The sequence below is a fragment of the Cryptomeria japonica genome, chromosome 7 (genome assembly GCF_030272615.1).
Source record: "Cryptomeria japonica chromosome 7, Sugi_1.0, whole genome shotgun sequence".
NCBI lineage: Eukaryota > Viridiplantae > Streptophyta > Pinopsida > Cupressales > Cupressaceae > Cryptomeria > Cryptomeria japonica.
This window is the reverse complement of record NC_081411.1, coordinates 561,803,366-561,811,709: the sequence shown is the minus strand read 5'-3', so window position 1 is coordinate 561,811,709 and position 8,344 is coordinate 561,803,366.

The window sequence follows — 8,344 nt, the reverse complement described above, 5'->3', positions numbered from 1 at the left end:
CCTTCTTTGATTTGGTCCATATTCACAATAATACCTTCTTTATCTTTGTCAATTGTTTTTATTAGCATCTCAATCCTTTTCTTTTCATATTCTTTCTCTACATTATGTAGAGCAGCCTCTCCGAGACTTTTCATTTGTTATCCTGTAGATGTGACCAATTGGTCTAGTTTTTCAATGGGAGTTATGAGACTATCAGTATCAGTCTCTGGTAATAGACTGGAAAATATGTTAACTACAGTCTATATGGTTTGAGTTTCTCTCCTCTGAGCTCTCATCTTCTTCTTCTTGGCCTTAGATTGCATTGTAGATGCAATCTCCTTCAATTCTGTTGGACTCAACATATCCATGTTTATTGGTCCCTGGATAGCCATTGTATCATCATCCTCATCATCATCAATGATCTTCTTGGAAGTAAGTGACTGGTAGGTCACTTTCTACTCATTTGCTTCTTCTTAATGCTTCTCTTCTTCCTTCTCCGGTGACTCTTTAGTTTGCTCAACATCTATCTGCACACTCTCCTGTGTGTTTTTTTTGCATTTCTTCATCTTTATCTGGTGGCTCTGTGATTTGCACATCATCTAGTTGTGCACTCTCCTATGTATTTGTCTCCTCTTTATCTTTACTAGTTGGAACATCTTCCGGTATCATTGGTTGTTCTATTGTGATAGTAGGAACTGATGTGGTACCGCCTTCTGGTTATTTCTCTATTTGAGTAAATATCTCATCAATTTCAAATACATCTAGTAGTTCTCCTTCAATTACCAGTGCCTTAGGAATATCCTCTTCCTCAAAAGATTCTATCATCTTCGGTTCCTCTTCTTTTTCAAGTCCTAAATTTTTTTTCAAAATTTCCTCAGTCTCAGCTTACACCGACTAGGACTCACCAACAAGCAATCTCAAGTTAACCTCTTTTTGGTACAAAATAATGGTTTTGATTCTTAAAGAATTTCCTATATTTCCTCCTTAGATGTCTCCAGTTGCAAATGCATAAGAACATACTCTACCATCTCTTTATCCTGCTTAATTGCAATCTACCATCCAACTTCTAATTTACTATACAAAGAATCAAGTATTTATCCTTGTAAATCAATCAATGCTTTGCTATAATAATTCATAAATCAAACAACTGAATCCTCAATTTGTTTCTGCTCTTCCTCACTAAAAATGTTATAGTACTTATGTACACCAACCAATACACCATAATCCCTTATGTTCATACACAAATTCTCAAGAGAAGTAGGTTTAGTGACCTTAACTAATTTGATAGTGGGTGCACCAACCACTTTAGATTTCTTCCCACTTGCCCTTAGTTCTTTCTTGTCACCTTCTGATTCAGTTTCCTTTGCTTCTTCCTCTACTACAACCTAAAAAACTTTTTGTGCTTGTTCTTTCTTCCTTTTTCCTATAGCTTTAGGTGCTTTAGGTGCTTGAGGCTCATCTTTCTTTTCTTTTCTTTTCTTCTGATTTGTATCTTTGGAGGAGGAGGAGGCTTCTCCTTCTTGACATTTGCACTTCTAGTTTGTCTACCGGTGGAGACACTAGAGGTTCCTACCTTCTTTGCTTCAAATTTGGTTCTTGCTTATCAATCATCTCCCTTGTGAAGCCTTGTGCAACAACAAATTCCTCAACCTTTTTCCTAACCTTTTTGGCTATTACCGGTGTGGCCAATTCAACATGTACCTGTATTGAGTTCTCCTTAAATGTGTCAAACCTAGGTACATTAGGATCTACCGGTTTAGATAGAAGGTGATCAGCATAAACAATCAATATATCTTCTCCTACCTCATACCCCATAGGCATGACCCATGAAGTTCTTGGATCTGCAGCCTCCATCTAACAAGTATCAATATCAACCATAAAATAGATAGTCTTCATACCTTTTTACTACATGCTCCGGTATCCTTTCTCTAACATGAATTCTATTCTGGAAATCCTTGAAGTATCCCCAGATAGTCTTTGTAAATTCATTTCCAAGCATCTTAATGTTGTTCATAATTTGCAACATTGTTGGTGTATCCATAGACCATTGGATATCACCTATACCGGGAAAGTAATTTTGAAAGTAGAAAAATAATCCAATAATCAACTCACCAAATTTGAACTTATGTCGCTTGTCCTTCTTGATTGACTCAAGATTCAACATCAGTTGGGCTCTCAAGGATTTTGCTAGATCATAATCAACATTCTCTTTCAACATATGGTAAGCTATGTGGATAGCAGCTCCAGGAATGCTATTCATCTGACTCGAATGGTATACTCTGCAGCCGATGACCATGGATGCAAACTTCACTTCTGGATCTCCAATATCATTTACTGTCATGGCATGACCATCCCACTTTGATTTTGTCAATCGGATAAATTCATCCTTCGGGACTAATTTCAGAACAGGGACTTCACTGGTTGCCCATAATCCGGTGACAACATAGATATCCTCTTTTGTGATCTTGTGTGGTTGATCTAACCACATAAACTAGTCGTGAATCATGCTTAGAACATATCTCACATTCTCTTCTTCAAAATCATCTATAAAGTTTATAGCATGGTGAAAACCTTTATCGGTTACCCTTCTGAATTCATCCTTTATCACTCCTTGTTTATCACACAGCAATAGGTATTGATCAAAGATAGCAAATGTGCCCAAATCCTCCAGTTTGCAATGAATGTATGATTTGATGTCTTTAACATGCAAAACTTTGTATAGTACACTGGATAGGGCTCCAACTAGATATGTCTTCGTGTACTTATGAGTATGTCTCTTGAACTCCGATCAAGGCCTTTTGGTAATATCAACAATATGTGGTGTATCCATTATGAAAACTCAAACACAGATTCAGATTCATAGAGAAATAACTTTAGACTTCTTCGCAACTAGGGTTTCCGATCTAAATGCACTACCACCGACTCAATTTTCCATAAATCTTCACAATCTGCTATCAGCTTCGCCAAAGTAGAAATCAAATTCTCTTCTCTGTTTATGCCACTCTCCAAATGTGCTCTTGAAAATGCTAGGTGAGAAATGAGACTATAAAACACCTTTTATTTCTCTTTTGCCAACTGCATTTAATGCAAAACCAATTGAACCTACCCTAATCACCGTTAACCCTAAAGTTTGCTACCGGTTATAATATCACACTCAATTTACCGATTTGAGATATAACTGGTTCAAAATCACTTCATAACATCATATTAAATCAAAACATGCAGATTTGACTTACCACACATCATTTAGGGGGTTCGAAAATGGATATGACAATATGCTCCTCTAAGGTTCATACATAGCTTAGTTTACCAGTGAGGGATTCTCCACACTAGGTGAAGAATTGAGTCCTTCGATGGTTTCTCATCACTTTTATTCCTCCATATCTTATTCATCTCACTTCTGGTTACTTCTACATCTACCTTCTTCTTTCCTTTCTGGTCAACAAACTTATTAACTGATTGGTTCATTCTAGCTCTACAAAACCTTGCAATGTGTCCCAGTTTGTGACAATGAAAACATGCCATTCCATATGCTCTCCAAAGTCCAACGTTTCCTCTATTAGTTCTTCTCTGACAATTCATAGCAACATGATCATAGTTGTCACAGATTGAACATGTCACATTCCATCTATTCTCCATTTCATATGGACTAGATCGGTTCACATAATGTCTCTACCAAGTAGGGTTCCTTCGGTCATTGTAAGCTCTATGCCATTTTCCATTACACCTCTGATTCATGTAAGATATTTGATTGTTCACTCTTGACCTGCACTCACCAGCTCTATGCGCATACTTGTTGCAATTGAAGAAATATCCATCAAAAATACTAGACTTATATCCTTCATATGCATTAGGTCAATATCCATCAAAAGTATTGGATCTACTTCTACAAACATTTGCAGTTTGACCTACCTTATGATAGTTAAAACATACTGGTTTGTAGGTTCTCTTACCAGTGATATTCTTGGTCTTTAGTGTAGATTTGGTTTCATGCATGGTGTTCTTGGTACTAGATGGCTCTCCTTGTTCAACGGTTGTGTATCCCAAGCCATGTGTATCTTCGTTCTTCCTTTGTGTCTGAATCTGCTTATCAAGCATAGCAGTGCTCTTGTTAAATTTAGCTAATAACTCATTTTCATCAGCCAACTCCTTCGTAAGCTCCTCATTCATCTTCATAAGACTTTCTCTAAGAGACATAATCATGTTTAGATCAGCTTGTATTTCCTCTTTTTCCTCTTTTTCCTCATGAAGATGTACATGCAGGTTACCAATCTCCCAGTTTAGCTTAATAGTCTCATGCTCCTGATCTCTTATTGTGTTTTTAGCTGTCCTCCTGGCTTCCAACTCTTGACTCTGTTGGTATTTTGGTATGGTTTTGTCATTGATGTCAACACCTACTAAACCTTATCAACTTTGGCACTTTGGAGAATCAGCACATTCACCGACAAGCAAATGACTTATGCACAGTCACCGGTATCTGGTACACCGGTAGGATATAATGATCACCGACACTTTGAATGGCATGGAAAATACTTGGTTATGTTGAAGACATCGTTTGGACACTTTGTCTTGGAAAATCATTTATTAGCATATTCGTATTTGCATATTTGTTGTTACCGGCAAATAGGTCCAGGTTATACACCGGCAGGATTATCTTTTCTAGATCAGCATGGCACGCTATGGAGATGACTTATTATTGTTGTAAATGCATTAAGCCGACATGTTGAATCAGTTATTGCATCGGGCATTAATTTATTTGTAAATTGATTTTATTGTAATATCTCTTAGAGCTGACCTACTAAAATTGGTCCTAGGTTATGATATAAATGTAAGATCTTATTTGTAAGATCGGATGTGGAATGTGAAAAATAATTATGTGAAGGTATATGTGAGATTAAGCAGAGCTATACACGCAGACATCATTTGAAGGTGAAGCAAGGTTTTTGTGAAAGCAAATTAGAACTACATCGGTATTGAATCCAGCATATAAAGACGTTATTTTGAGCAGTACATCCTTATTGGATTTAACCATCCAATTGTAGTCAGTGTGACTCCTATTTTGTGTTTGAGCAGTGAGCTCTAGGCACTTGGCCTTTCTGCATGTGCAGACCCCATTTGTATACACTTACTATCTGCAGTAGTATCATCTGATTGTGGGTAAGGTTTCCCACCGTGGTTTTTCTCCTTACAGGGTTTCCACATACAAATATTGGTGTTAAGTGTTGTGGATGACTTTGTCTTTTTGTTTCATGCATTAATCTTTACCGATATTGCAATTATCTGATAAAAGTGTCCACTAGTATAAAAGATTGGTTCACTGATATTAAGTAGTAAGTTGGTTAAGTTGTTTTTGTTTTGAATTTATTTGACAACTAATTCACCCCCCTCCCCTCTTAGTTGTCTCTGGGACCTAACAATTGGTATCAGAGCTTAGTCCTCTTTTGCAGAAGTTTAACAGCTTGAGGAGATCCAATGTCTACTAACTATTTCAGAAAGGACAGTCCTAAACTTGATGGAACCAACTATGGCATATGGAAGATTAGAATGGAGACACATTTAAATTGCATTGGAAAGGACATCTGGGATGTTACAAAGAATGGCTATACTGCTCCTACTCAAAGCCAGCCTAATCCACCTAACTTGACTAAAGATGAAGAAAATGATTGCAAAGCAAGAGAAGCACTTTTGAGCGCATTAACAGATCAGCAAATCATGGGATTATCAGATAGATCAACTACTAAAGCTATTTGGGATCATTTGGAAACATTGAATGAAGGATATTCCACTGTCAAAATTGCAAAGCTTGAAAGCTTCCGGGTCAGGTATGAAAATTTGAAAATGGAAGAAGATGAAAGGATTTTTGCTTTTATGGAAAGAGTTAATGAAATTGTTTTGGGTATTAAATGTTGTGGAGGAACCTTAAGTGAAGATTAAATTGTTTCAAAAAATTTAAGAGGATTTCCACCGGCATATAAAATGAAGCTCACTGCTATAAATGAGTTAAGAACAATGCCTAATACATCAGTAACTAGAGACATTGATTGGAAAACTTTCAGCCTTTGAAATTGAGGAACTTGGTCTTGTTGCTACTATAAAGACAGATTTAGACTTTAAAGCGTCAACATCATCTGCACCACCATTTGACAAATCTAATTGGAAATCCTTTTATGCAAGAGAACTTGAAGAAAGCAGGAAAGAAAATGAAGAACTTGAAGAACTTGAAGCAATATTTGCAAGGAAAATGCTTAAAGGTCTAGTTGGAAGTAAGTATGAAGGTAAAGCACCCTTTAAATGTTTTAATTGTAAGAAGATTGGTCACATGGCTTCAAGATGCCCTGATAGACATGCTAAACTAAGAGAAGAAGCTAGAAGAACATACAAGCCTAACCCTGAATATCAAAGATACAAATTTAAGAAGAATAAAGACAAATCTTGTTATCTTGTTGATGAAGGAGTGATTGATGATTCTGATGAGGATTCGACAGACAATGGATGGGTTTTTGTTGCTATAATAGAAGACCAACCAGCACCTACCATACAACTGGTAGAGTAGGCCTTGGCAGCTAAAGTTGAAGTAAAGGATGAATGGATCATTGATTTGGGATGTTCACATCATATGACAAGAGATAAAGGTAAATTCTTGAACTTTCAAGAATATAATGGAGGTCTAGTGAGATTTAGAGATGATAAAGCTTGTTTGATCAAAGGTAAAGGTACAATATCTCTTGATGGTAAGCATAATACTGACAATGTTTACTATGTTGAAGGTTTAAAGCATAATCTTTTGAGTGTTGGTCAATTAGTTGAGAAAGGATTTCAGTTACAATTCAAAAATGGAAAATGCAAAATCATGAATAGAACTGGTTTAGAAATTGCAACCGGTAATCAAACTAGAGGTAATATCTTTCATTTGAATAACAATGAAAAGACATGCTTGATTGCACATATTGATGAAAGTTGGCTATGGCATAAGAGACTCTGTCATGTAAACTTTGATTGCATGGTGAAAATCAGTACTACTAAGGCAGTTAGAGATTTACCTAAAATTGTCAAACCTCACAATACAGTATGTAAGGAATGTCAATTTGGAAAATAAGCTAGAACTACCTTTTAAAGTATTCCAAAAAAATCCAATAATGCTCTCGACTTAATTCATACTAACTTATGTGGTCCAGCTAGAACCAAAAGCTTGCAACGTGATAGATATTTCATGCTAATCATTGATGACTATTCTAGAATGTGTTGGGTTACTTTTCTCAGAAAAAAATCAGAAGCACTTGGGAAGTTCAAACTGTTCAAAGCAATGGTAGAAAATGAAATTGGTAAGAAAATCAAATGTCTAAGATCAGATCAAGGAGGAGAATTTACATCTAAGGAATTTAATGCATTCTGTGAAGTGAATGGAATCAAAAGACAACTATCAGCACCTCAGACACCATAGCAAAATGGAGTTGTTGAAAGGAAAAATAGAACTATCTTGGATGTAGCTAGAAGTATGTTATCAGAAGCAAATCTACCACATGTATATTGGAGAGAGGCGGTAAGTACATTGGTCTATACATTCAACAAAGTTCACATCAAAGGTGAAACCGGTAAGACCCCTCATGAACTATGGTTTGGTATTACTCCTACTCTTAAATATTTCAGAATATTTGGAAGTAAATGCTATATTAGAAGGGATGAGTATATTGGAAAATTTGATCCTAGAAGTGATGAAGGAATATTTCTTGGTTATTCATCTAAAAGTAAAGCATATAGATGTTTTAACAAAAGATTGCAGAAAATTATTGAGAGTACAAATGTGAAGATTAATGAACAATTCAGAGGAACCTCAAGGTATAGAGATTCTGAACCGGCAATAGAAATTCTAACAAATGAACCTACACTGAACCCACCGATACAGAATGAAGATCCAGTTACACCGGTATCATCTGAAAATTCCACTATGACTGAGGAACAATAGGAAACAAAGACACCTTGATATGTAAGATTGAATCATTCTGAAGATCAGATAATTAGAAACAAGTATAAAGGAGTTATGACAAGAGGAAGATTGGAAAATGAAGAGGTATGTCTTATTTCTCAAATTGAACCATCGTCAGTTAATGAGGCATGTGAAGATAAACACTGGATTAAAGCTATGGAAGAAAAATTAGAACAAATTGAGAAGAATAACACTTGGACATTAGTTCCCCGGCCTAAAGATAAAAATGTAATTGGAACCAAATGGGTATTCAGAAACAAACTTAATGAAGATGGTAAGGTTATCAGAAATAAAGCAAGACTAGTGTGTAAGGGATATTCTCAGAAAGAAGGAATTGATTATAATGAAACCTTTGCACCGATAGCTAGAACTGCGGCAGTC